The sequence below is a fragment of the Nanorana parkeri genome, unplaced genomic scaffold, assembly GCF_000935625.1.
Source record: "Nanorana parkeri isolate BGI_ZX_2015 unplaced genomic scaffold, ASM93562v1 scaffold42, whole genome shotgun sequence".
In the NCBI taxonomy this organism is placed as follows: domain Eukaryota; kingdom Metazoa; phylum Chordata; class Amphibia; order Anura; family Dicroglossidae; genus Nanorana; species Nanorana parkeri.
In genome coordinates, this window is record NW_017306310.1 from 2,572,753 (window position 1) to 2,585,859 (window position 13,107).

At 43.7% G+C, this 13,107-nt stretch overlaps 1 protein-coding gene across 1 annotated transcript in view; it reads right to left on the minus strand.

The window, feature by feature from the left end:
* Window positions 1-13,107, minus strand: part of ABHD2 (abhydrolase domain containing 2) — a 55,203-nt gene that overhangs the window by 31,360 nt on the left and 10,736 nt on the right. The window lies entirely within an intron of this gene.

Here is a 13,107-nt window from a genome sequence, read left to right on the forward strand (position 1 = left end):
CTCAGGGTGTGTGTGTGTGTGTGTGTGTGTGTGTGTGTGTGTGTGTGTGTGTGTGTGTGTGTGTGGACAACTTTCGGTTGCCCTATGCATGCTGTTTAGTGCGATAGTGGTTACTTAAACACCCCTGAACAGTCACTGTATCTGATAGGATGCAGCTACTATATGATCAATAATTTTCCACCCAGCTCTGTGGGTACCTGACAGGAGCACCCACAGCTCCAAATGTAGCCAATTCATCAGGAATGGGACAAAAGGGAGTCATGTTTAGCTAGATGTAGAGAACAGAACACAAGATTAGACATCTTGAACAATGACTCGATAAGCCATCCATGCACAACCATAAGAGCTAAAAAACAAAACAATGGAAGTGTATTAAAGTGACACTAAACTTAGGAGTGAAACGTTACAAAATACATTCAAGTACCCTAATGAACAACAAAAATGTACCTTATTTGTGTATCACTCGGCTGTAGATTCTCAAATCGTCTCTGAATTGGTGCTGACACTGTCCTTCCTTCTGGAAGGTGGCTACTTTTGTTCCCCATGGTCCCTGTGTGTGTTGTAAACGAGCCACCGCTCCAAGCTCGCACCTGTGATGGACTACAAACTCAATACAAATGAGTAAACTAAACCTGAGATTGTAGTCCATCCCGGGAGTGAGCTGGGAGCAGCGGCAGCTTTACAACACACAAACGGACCATGGGGAGGGACAGCGTCGGCACCAATTCAGAGATGATTTGAGGATCTACAGCTGAGTGATACACAAATGAGATGCAATATTTCTTCGGTAAGTTTCTTGAGTGTATTTGAGATTTAAACTACTGAGTTTCGTGTCACGAAGTTTAAAATGCATTCAGAAATTGTCTCACTCCAGCAGATGAAGACAAGGACAAGGCTTGATTAAAGGGAACCTATCAGGAGAGAAATATGGCAGATTGCTTCACTTGTTTTGCCTCAGCTACTTAGCAAGTCACATATCCAAGACAAGCTGTGCTGATACCTCGTATGCATGGTTATTTCAGGTCAATGGCTTGTCAGGTAGCAAAAAAAAAAAAAGGATAACATCACTGGCTGCAGCAGTATGCAGGAAACATATCAGTCTACAGTTTTGTTCTGACAGCTTGTCTTTAAACCACCAGAATAGAAGTAAAGTAGAGACTCCTAAAAATGCTGGAGGCTTGGTTGATAAAGAATCACCTTCTGGCGATTCTTGTTTGCAGCCCAACACACCAGACTCCAGACACATACCTACTGTGATGAGGTGGCCTTAAATAACAAAAGGGAAAAGGCAAAATGCTGCATTTCCGCGTAGAACGGGGACAACACAAACAGTGAGAAGATCTCTAAAACCAAGTTCCATAAATCATCACACATTAGCCTACTCCTATGCAATTTATTCAGAACGATAAATATTCATTTGAGCTGCTGGTCTCAGCCTCCCAGTGCATATAAACAACACTTGAATAAATCGGAATTGGTGAAATATTAGGTCAGCTACTTAAATAGGGTTACACGTTTCCATTATTTGTCAGCAAAACAAGTGGATGTATTTTCGTTTAGAGGGCTCTTGTGGGACTTGCTTTAAATTTACATTTATTAAAGAAGTACTAAAGTCTCAAGTTTTTTCTATCATCAGTACCGATTGACCCCTTTTACACTGGACAATAAAATGGTTTCCAAAAATACAAATAAATAATTAGATTTTATGAGTGTTTTTTGCTGCAGCTTGGAGTTGCATCTTTAATCCTCCCAGGGAGGAGGGTATGGCATGGCACCAAGAACCTCATTGATAGGAAAAGGATCAGGAAAAGGATCAGAAGCCTATCATCATCATCGCATACATGTACCCCACCATTCATAAATTGGTCCATCTTTGCTAGTCCCATTAGCCCCATGGCACATGTTGCCCCACTGTTCACAAACCTCATTGGTTTGCTAGTTCTAACCCCATTAGCCGCATGGCACATGCCTGTTCGCCATTTACACATCTTATTATTACACCTGTGCTAGACCCATTAGCTTCACTGTGCATGTGTAGCCTGCCATTAATAAACCCTACTGGCCCCATCGCATATGCGTATGCCACTGACAAACCTTATTGGTCTATCTGTCCTTACCCCATTAGTTCCATGGCCCTGCCATTCACAAATTGTATTGGTCTGCCTGTGCTAGCCCCATTATCCCCATCGCACATGCATGCCCTGCCATTGATAAAAAAAACTCCTGGATTGCCTCTGCTAATGCCATTGTGCAAGCTTATCCCGTAGAAACATTTCTGTGAGCACATATGAAAGGGTGCCTCCTAAAAAGGACCTTGCAAGGCAATGGAGCCACAAGGAAACTGAAAAGGTTGGGGCTTCAAACTTTGACCCCATTAGTCCCATTGCACATGCGTGCCCTGCCATTGATAAACTCCTTGACTGGCTCTGCTAATGTCATCATGCATGCGTGCCCCGTAGTGTGAGCACACATGAAAGCATGCCTCCTAAAGACCTTGCAAGGCAATGGAGCCACCCGAAAACCGGAAGGTTGGGGCTTCAAACTTTGACCCCATTAGTCCCATTGCACATGCGTGCCCTGCCATTGATAAACTCCTTGACTGGCTCTGCTAATGTCATCATGCATGCGTGCCCCGTAGTGTGAGCACACATGAAAGCATGCCACCTAAAGACCTTGCAAGGCAATGGAGCCACCTGAAACCCGGAAGGTTGGGGCTTCAAACTTTGACAGGCTAAGAGTGGAAGAAGATCAAGCAGCAGACAATGTGAGTGCTGAGAACAGCAGTGCAATTGTGTATTATATTTTAGGGTTTAAGATCACTTTACTATAAATGAAGCCCAGAAATATGAATCGCCGTTATACGCTTCTCCCTGCCAGCAGCAATGAGTCTAAAAATATTTGTCCTTCAAGCCTGCAGGCAAGAAGCAGCTTAATGTACTATGTAGCCAATGATGAGTGGCAATGATATTTGTTAACTAATCATTTTGAAGAATCCTTTGTTTAAACTTCCAACAGTAGCAAAAAGTAAATTCAAACCACAAAAGAGATTGAAACATAAAAGGGTGACAACCAGACCAGTGAAAAGATAATTTATAGACACAAGGCAGTAGGAGAATATTAAGAAACTGACCTGCCGAGCAATGACACATGAAGCATGAATGTATGAGAAACACAGAACTGCCTGACAGAAACTTAACAATGAGGTCATCAGAAAGAATATCCACTCAGTGTTGAGGAACTTGGCATTCCTAAATCACACATATTGCAGACAAGTCAATATACACTTCTATTTTGAAATGTCCACAAAAGGGTGTCTATAGTCAAAAACTAAAAATAAATAGAATTCATTCCTAATAATTATAGCGATCTAGAAGACTGTAAACGTACTTACTGAAGATGGACCATAGGATGTACTTCCGTAATGCAGTGACACAATTTCACTCAGCCCTGCGAATATGCCCTTCTTTGTGTCACAACTTACAGAGCCTGTCTTCTGAACTACAACTCAACATCAGAACTTCCCACAATGTAACATCATCATTGCTTGCTGGAAGCAATGCATGATGGGACATGGAGTATTGAGATTACATCACATCAAGCAGCTGGGAAAGAGATACAAAGCACCCTGGGAGTCCAGGAACGTGAGAGCGATAGGCAGACAGAAGGCAGCAGACAGAAGGCAGCACTCACTACACAAAAGGGTTTTTTTCAGGTAAGCTTTGATTGCAATATCAAAAACTAGTATGTATTCCTATGACAATGCTGGTGTTATGACAGGAGAGGATATGCTGGGACTGTAGAACCCATTTGAGTGCCACTACCCTAGCAGAACACTAAAGTGTAGAAGAACATTCGGCTTGTCCACTGCAGCTTGAGCCGTTAAGCCGGTGGGCAAACACTATGCAGTTTTCACCAGCAGTGCCACTGATCCAAGAGATCAACTTATTTATCGAGGTGTTCACAATATTGGATTTGGATTCCGCTGAGCATATGTCCGCTGAGCATATGTCATTCTGTTGGTTTGGAAATCTTTGGCAGAGTTTCTGCAAACATATATGACAAATGTAGCCCATCAGTAGCTGGTAAACCTAATACCCAAGTGATGAAGCAATGAGGTCCCCATCTGTGAATAATAACAAAAGGTTTGAGCAGTGATCAACTGTTGTTAATTGTGGCACGGTGTGATTAAATTTAGCAAAATGAAACTGTGTAGCTTGGCCCATAAAGAGCCAATTGCTTTAATACTCAGAAAAAGACATTAAAAATGATTAAAGTGCATCTAAACACAAGAATAAAAATGTTATATACTGTAGCTCACCAGCCCTCTGGTAGTTGCATTAGTTTTCTTTGTCACCTGATGATATTGTTAATAACACACTTCCTGTCCTAGAGTGACAACGCTCCTTCATTATCCTGAGTCTATGCTTTGTCACCCAGAGACAGAAAGTGTGTTAAGACTACAGAATGTTACCCCCTCCTCATTTCAATAACATGGGAGGTAGGAATAAATCTGTAGTCCTCAGACACAACTGAGATCAATGCAGCAGAGGTAGAGAGCACGGGAAATGATCAGCTCACTAGATTTCTTTAAGGATCAACAGGTCTTTTTTGCACTTCTCAAAACAGATATAACAAAAGGTTACAAAACTCCCCTTTCAGTGGGGCTCATGCAAGGGTTACTTAGGTCTAGGTTACCTGTATTAAGGACTTTTACTTACCAGATCCCCTCTCCTGCTAGCTCACTCCAAGCACGGCACCTGCAACCTCCTTCAGTTATCCCCCCCCCCCACAGAGATGGGCTTTAATAGCACATACAAAATGGCTGCTAGTGTGTACACAATGCAAAAAACTTAAAAGGGATTTAAGAATAAAAAACATAAATGATCATTCCAACACAAACATGCTTTTCCTCCCATGAGCAATCAAGATAACACTCCTGTACAATGAACATTGTAACCTGCTTTTTTTATCTGAGGTCTGTAGTTCATCCCACCAACTGTTCTTACTTAGAAAACCCATTGTTAAATATTCCATAAATACCTGGCAACGCCAGCAGCCAATAAAACAAGTTTCATCAAATAGCTGAGGTGTTATATTAATAGGCACTGGCCAGGAAGATTGCTGTTAAAAGGTTTACGCCCTGAAATTTCCCTGGAACCAAGCCCACGGTATCATTGCTGCATTACACTGCTTCTATAGCTCTTATCGTGTTAGTGCAATGATGTATACATCCTACAAGCCCCAACACGGTGATAAACCTCGAAGATCTCCATTACATTGCTGAGAATCTTGCAGCTTCGGCAGGATCAGGCAAATATGGAGGTGCAAGTCCATACCCTCCGGCATAATCACACAGCCTTGGCCTGTGGATCTTACAGGAAAAAGGCATCGGTTTGGTTAAACTATTGACGATAGATTATAGTTTGGTCAAGGTTAAAAAAAATGTGAAACCCATTTAATGAATTAAAAGTTTGCAAATTAAAAAACCATCATTCAGGGCCCATAGTAGTTGTATATATTCCATGTCTTTGGCTCTTGTTTCTGTGCTTTAAAAGGGTTAGTTCACCTTTACATCACCTTTCCAAAGGTCCTCCAGTTTAAAGGTTTAATTTCCAAGGAATACCTTTAGAGCCGGTTCACACCAAGTGCACAGCAGAGCAGTTACAGAACGCATCAAAAATGCATCCAATGTATTCCAATGGTATTTTGGGCTCTAGTTCACACCAGAGCGGTCAGTTCCAGGGCATGTGGAAAAACTGCAGCATGCCCTATTTTTTCTGCTCTGACCGCACCAAAACACCCCGGAATGCACTGGACTCCACCTGAAAGACCATTTGGGGGGGGAGGACTGGAAAGAGTCAAACCGCACTGCACATGCAGAAACTCATGCAGATCTGGTCCGGATTTGGTGTGAACAAGCCCTTAGGGTTCAAACAAGCTAGAGCACTCGTTCCTGCGTAGGGTTCTGGTGTTGCCCATTCTAGAAGGGGAGGAGATCTCCAGGAGTTAGGTAATGGGGTGGGTAGGGGGGTGTGGATCTGACCATAGGATGGAGTTACTCTTTAAAGAATGTCACATCACGCTGTATCAAATGCATTTAGAGAAACTATTTCACTAACCCAAACAACTGACTGAAGGTCAACACAGACAGTTTGTCACACCTAGGCGATTGAGCTGGGGAGCCGTTTTCGTTTGCATGACTATGCTTTGAAAATCGTGCGGTTTTCAATACATAGAGATGTCTGTGGGACCCAAACCGTGCAACAACCGCACGAAAATAGCTCCTGCACCTTTTTGCGCGACAGGCGATTTTGTCCGCACGACAAACCGCAAAAGGTGTGAACAGCCTCCATTGACTTCAATGCGAATCTGTGTTTTGTGCGACATATCGCCTTGCTGTGAACCTAGCCTAAGGAGGACTGAATGCACAGACCTGGCCTTCCATCATGATTACTGCACAAACCTGGCCCTGTGTTCCAATGACTACTGACTGCATGAGAAGCAAAGACCCTTACATGGAAAATTCTACAAAGGAAACAGATCATAAACCGGACATGTGAACACACAAAGCTCGGTTATTAGTCTAGTGTGCATGTGCATGCAGAGATATGCTTTTATATGGATTCTCTTAACCCATGAGTCAGAGGCTTTATGTACAGTGTTAGGATACCGATTAATGTAATTCACTTAGAAGAAAATGCAAGTAACAAAACAGGAAGGAGTCTAGTTCCGGTAAGAAAAGAAAACTGTATTGCTACAATGATGTTAGCCAATATGTAAGCCTCCAGCTATACTGTATGCTGAAGCATTTAGTACTAAACTCTGTTTTATTAAGAATGAATCCACATCAAAACAAATGTACATTGTCCAGCAAAGTATTTCTTTACATTTTTACACAAATACTTACAGACATCATCCTGTTCAACTTCCTGTTACAAGATCACAAGGAACAGAGCTCAGGCTCCAGCAGCTGTTCAGTTATCAGCTTGGAGAAGGGAAGAGAGGGGAGCAGGGGGGAGAGGAGTGCCTTGCCACTTTTACAACAAAGCATAACTACTTTCCCCTATAGGTACTCACCGATACCAATAGCCAATACTTTTTCTTAAAGGGACATGTGTCATTTTTTTAAAAACACAGACTAATGATTTTAGGGCAGTTTCTCACCAGGGCTAAATACAGATGTCACCAGAGCACAATACATCTCACTAGGCTGCGATCTCACCGGGCGGCATTTGGATCTCTTACGGGTTCTGTGGGCCGTGGAGAGTTGATCAGGCGGGTGCCATCTCTGGGGCTGTACTGTACTGTGTGGGGCCATCCGTGGCTGTGCCTGCGCGGGGAATGAGGAGATATAGAACTGGACAGGCTCAGCCAAGGGCAGCTACTGCCAGGTCCCCAGCAGGTTGCCTGATGTTCCCAAACGCGCAGGAACTCAGACAGCCGCTGCGGTTTGAAAATGTAAAAAGGGCCGGTGTCGGCCGTAAGAATCGGGTCATAATCACAAGTACAAGTACTTGTGAAAATGCCTGGTATTGGCCCTGATAGTATCAGCATCAGGACTTCGCTAGTTTGTGGAGACACAGCTTACTAGCAATAAGTACTATCCTTGTCGCACTCCTTACTGATATGTCCCTTGTAGTGGGGGGTGATCGCAGTGACCGTGGATGGCGCCACAAATGTCAGAAATTGTAGAAATTTCACCAGCACACCAATCCTTTTAATATAGCAAAAGCTTCATTTATTGAAGTTTTTTGTCATATGACCAAACAAGCGCTTTCGGGACCGCGCAGGGTCCCTTCATCAGGCTTTAGCACTGACAAATCAATGCTAAAGCCTGATGAAGGGAATCAATGCTAAAGCCTGATGAAGGAACCCTGTGCGGTCCCGAAAGCTCTTGTTTGGTCATATGACAAAAAAACTTCAATAAATAAAGCTTTTGCTATCTTAAAAGGATTGGTGTGCTGGTGACATTTCTACAACAGCTTACTAGCACACACAAGGGTGGCTCCATAGGACCCTGTAAAGGGAAAGGAGCCACGCTAAAACAGGATATCAGGGCCAGTGCTCAGGGGTCCGTCTAATTCTGCAGGAAACAAACTTTTAAGCATCAAGAAGCAGCGTCCATTGTAAGTGATTTAATTAGCAATTGAAATAGCTTACAAACACATCTTGGCTTTATTATCAGGTTAGCAAACCCAGCATGTTCGGTCATCAGCTGACTGGGGGTGCACACTGGAACTGGTGGTCTCTTTATGGATTAATGTACACAGCATGACCACAACTGCACTACAAAACTGAAGATAGGAAACTATTATGTGCACCCAGTAACACGGTGGAATGGTCAGTTTCTGATGAAGTTCAATGTCCCGTAGCACACTCAATGAAGCCCGATTTCTGACCAGTCACTATTGGTTACTGCATTTTTTAAATAGATATCTGCCCATCTTGTATGTTAAGACATCCTGATTGCTATAAAACATTAGGGCTGGTTTAAAAAAACAAAAAACAAGCAAACAAACACTGGTGCAAAAGAAATGAAGTTATCCATGTGAACCAGATTAGTTTTTTTTTTTAAATGAAGCAGAGGATCTGGTTGCTTCTACTTTTGTAGCTTTAATAGATTGTTGTAGTTTTTACAGTTAATTGGGGCTCATCTCCAAGTAAATAAAAAAAAATCCCTCCCCTTGCAGTGGGGCTACCTTCACAATGCAAGGGTTAACTACTCATTCAAGGATATTGTGAAGAGGGCTTCTACATACCGCCCGCCCCCTCCGGCAGTCGCACTCACCTCTCTACCCTCATTTCAGAATATAGACTGTCCCTTGGCATCTTTACATATAATGTTGGGCTATGGGGCTGCATTGTACGTGATGGCATCAGCGGACCTACGACTGCAGAAAATGCTGCTGGCGCTAGTCTTGGGAGCCTGCAGGAGCGGGGATCAGGTAAGTAAAAACCCTTTACACAGGTCCCCTAGGCAACACATGCAGTTAGCCCTTGCAGTGCCGGGGTAGACCCATTGCAAAAGGTTTTTTTTAAATCTAGCGATAGACTTTAATGATAAAAACTATTACAAAGCAATATGCTGCAGATAAAACTGGGGTGTAATTGAGTACATCACGTCCTGCCTGTTTGATGAGAATCTATGTTATGACACTAAGGTCTCGTTCACACCTAGGCTTATTGCATATGCACGTCTCTGTCGCGCGTTTTTTTACCGCGATTCGCGGTAAAAAAGTCGCACGGCCGTCGCGCGTTTCCGAAGGCTACTTGGCTGTATCCCAATGGAAACGCGCAACAAGACGGCCCAAAGTAGTACCTGTACCTTTTCAGGCGTGGGCCGTTTTGTAGCGCGTTAGGGACGGGCGGAAATACGCCAAGGTGGGAACCAGACCATTGAATACAATGGGATTTATATTTTTGAGCGTTTTGTAGAGCGTTCGTCGAGCGTAGAACGGGCTACAAAATGTTCAGGTGTGAACGAGGGCTTACTTGGCCCTTCCCAAGGCAGCCCTGAGCTCAGAACCGATGTCTTTATTTTCTTTCTTTGAACCATTACTTTAAAAGTGAATTGGATAAATCATTAGGCAAGGCATAAAAACAAAATCAAACTGATCTGGGGATTTCTGTGCACTACAACTCTAATTGTTATACTGAATATTGCAGGAAAAAAGAAAAAAACCACAACAGCTCACATGCATAACTGTAGGATTTTATCAGACAAGTGCCTGCAATGTGTAAGTTATCGGTTGTTGGGAAGTGATTAGCAGCTTCGGCAGAAAGTACTGTGAGAGCGATAACAGTACACCAGAGCTGTAATAACAACCTCCTATCTGTACCTGCAAGGTGAGACATTGTGAGATCATTGGCCCTGCTCCCGTGATACCAGGCTCTTTATTTACACGCCATTTGGTTCTGCAAAGATAAGATTATACGCTGCAACTTTCATCTTTCACTGCAACTTTCAACTTTCACAGGTACAGAAGCTTTGTGACAAAAGAATAGCAAAGGTTAAACAGCATATAGGACTGCAGCCCCAGGGACCATCAGCCTGATCCTTGCTTCATTAACTGGTAAGTGACAGAGCCAGAACAAGCATGCAGGATTGGAGCGGTCACACGCACTGCCTACATGCATGTCCCATGTCAGTGGCTTACATGATGCGGGTGTCAGAATGCCAGAATCAGGTTAACAACCCTGGAGTCAGCAATGGCAACTACCATGTTTTTATTACTGACAGCACTTAACGCCAGAGCAGTTCAGACTAGTCTAGAGGGTTACACCTCAATTGCTGTGCAATATTACAGTCATAAATGTGCTTTACAGTAAATATAAGCCTCTAAAATCATACGTCCTTCCTGGGTATAATGTAGAGGCAGGACACAAACTCCTTGTGACAATCACACATTCTCAGCCTCTCTCTGTGCTGAGATTTTCCAGCATGTGGGACATCTAAGAGCCAGAAGACAGCAATTAACCCTCACTGGGACAGGTGTCAAGGGGTATCGTCAGCCTGGGCCGGGAATCGGAACCCACTGGCAGGAACGGGCCATAGTCCAAAGGCGAGGTACAAAAGGGACAATCCAAAGGCAAAGTCAAAGTCCAGTCCAGGTCGAGGCAGGCAGCTGGGTTTAAGAACGGGAAAGCAGGCCAAAGAGTCAACAGGAAGTCAGGTGAGGGGTTAGGAAGTAGCAGCAGCAAACACAGGAGGCTAGGCGATTGCACCATGTAGGTAGAATAACTCAGCAATCAGCCAGGGCTCTGACTGGGATTTATACCCAGTGGGGAACTAAGAAAACCCCCTGGTTGTCGAGGCAACCAGGAAGCGTCTCCATCCAGGAGCCAATGGCAAAGAGAAAGGCAGAGGGTTTGTGCTGGGAACCTCCCCCAGCAAGGCCCACACCTGACACAAGTAATGGGCGCAGGCGCACTATGCACGCGCCCCTGTGCATGCACAGCCTGTCCACCGCGCGCACCCGCCACGCATTTCGCGCATTCGCACCGGCAACTCTGACACCAGGGGTCCTGCCAGGAAGGAGAACTTGTGCCCTATGCCACACTTGGCAACCCCGAGGAGTGGTAAGACCCCTGGTATCCTGACAACAGGTCAGCTAAGAGGATAACCCTTTACACACAGTAACTACTATTACGTGTTTTACTGGAAACATGCATCGTTCACAGCATCTGCGGTTGTAATTCTGACCTTTAAAATATTGCTGTAATCACTGACTGTCACTACCAGAGAGGGAATGTAACAGAGTTTACACTACAGTAGCTACTTCAAAAGGGCAGTTTTTAAAATGAAGAATACCTAAAGTGACAAAGTCAAAAAAATTTTTCCCTCCCCACAATGTTAATGTCAGCACTTACCTTAAATGATCTTCCTCTTCTTTCCTGATGTTTTCATCTGTCTCTCCAGCGGTGCGGCGGCTCACCGATCCAGTGCTGACTCCTCTCTGCTTGCTGGCCCTTCCGATCCAGCGGTGTCTGCATGCGGGTGCACGCGTCCATAGACTTACCTTGCGTCTCTGCTCGTCTCCCGGCCGAGAATCCGAACTGCGCATCCCCCCGCCCCAAGATGCTTTGCGGCCTCCCGAGCAGTTTCGGATTCTCGGGCGGGAGCGCGCGACGAAAACAGGGTAACTTTAAACCGCTGTTAAATGGTTTTTGTTTTTTTTACTTTTTGCCTATATCTACTGCTTGTTAGCTGTAGATATAGGCAAAAACGGAGGGTTTAGAAATCCTTTAAGTAGTCCAACTTCTCCTCTGTATAATGCAGAGTTGGGATAATTTGAAGAACTAGACCAATCTGATGTTGCATGGGTCACTGGCCCTCTTAACATGGCTCTCAGTGATCTTAAGTAGTTCTGACGGTATAATGAGTGCTCACAGCTGCTACTGCAGCCATCTTTTCTTGTCCCTGGAGATGTTGCAGAACTAACGTCACCTAATCGACAGGTCTGAGGGGCGTGTTGTACGTGTGCTGGAGTAATTTATTAGGCCCGGGGACACACCCTTAATAACGACAATCTTGCATTATATTTAGCAAAATGAAATCATAATTTGTTAGACACCAGATAAAAAAAAAAAAAAGGAGAAACTATGAAGTGTCTTACTTTTAGGAGATCTAATGTATCTTATTAGCCTTCTGGTATTTTTTCTGCATTAGCCACTTTTTAGGAAGTTAACTTCATTACCACAGGAGGTGGAATATGAAATGAAACCTGAGAGTTTGTGATGTATAAAAGTGTTAAGCTATAGCTCAATCTGGGTCACCTTCTCAGGTTTCACAGATGTGTATTTCTCAGGCTGCTTTCCAAAACATTTATGACAAGGGCACATCAGAAGTCCTTTCAAAAACCTGGCTATTGGAGGTTTAGGATATGTCTGCATTCTTACTAGATTGGACTGTGTTGTGTCAAATACGTTGCCCTCCACGCCTGCCTACCACAGGACAGAGATTTAGATCTGACTGTCTTATTACCAACATGTGAATTCTGGGGAAAAGGAGGGTGGCATTGTGTTCAGTACCACTTCCCTATCACCCCCCACACACTGATTTATCTGCTCTGCTTAAACCTCATTCAGCTAATAAATCAAATTCAGTATGTTCCATACCTAGTAGAGGTTACATAGTAAAATAAAACCATCGGAATGAATTTCTTCTGGAAATGCCTCCTATTATTTCTTCCAGCTCTTACATGACCTTGAATGTTCTATGTTGGTATGGGGCAAAAGGTGCCGTTCTTTCACCAAACAACCTCTTCATAAGAGTAGCTGAATAGAAGTGCAGGTCCTCACATGGACACAGCCCTGCATTACTCATGGGAAAAGATTGGGAATTCCAAATAAGATACTGCTGATGTCAGACAGACACTGATTAGGACAACTTAATTAGCTATCTGCAGCTCAGAAAACGTCGAGAAACGGTAATGCATTCCCTGTCAATCACAGCAGTTGTGCCTAAAAACTTCAACATTAAAAGGTAATCACATAACTGATATAACAGTGGCTCATTTTAGAACCATGTATGCAGCAAAGCCTAGTAAAATAAAAAAAGGCATACTACTTTATTGGTGCAACAAATTAAAAAAAAAAAAAAAAAAA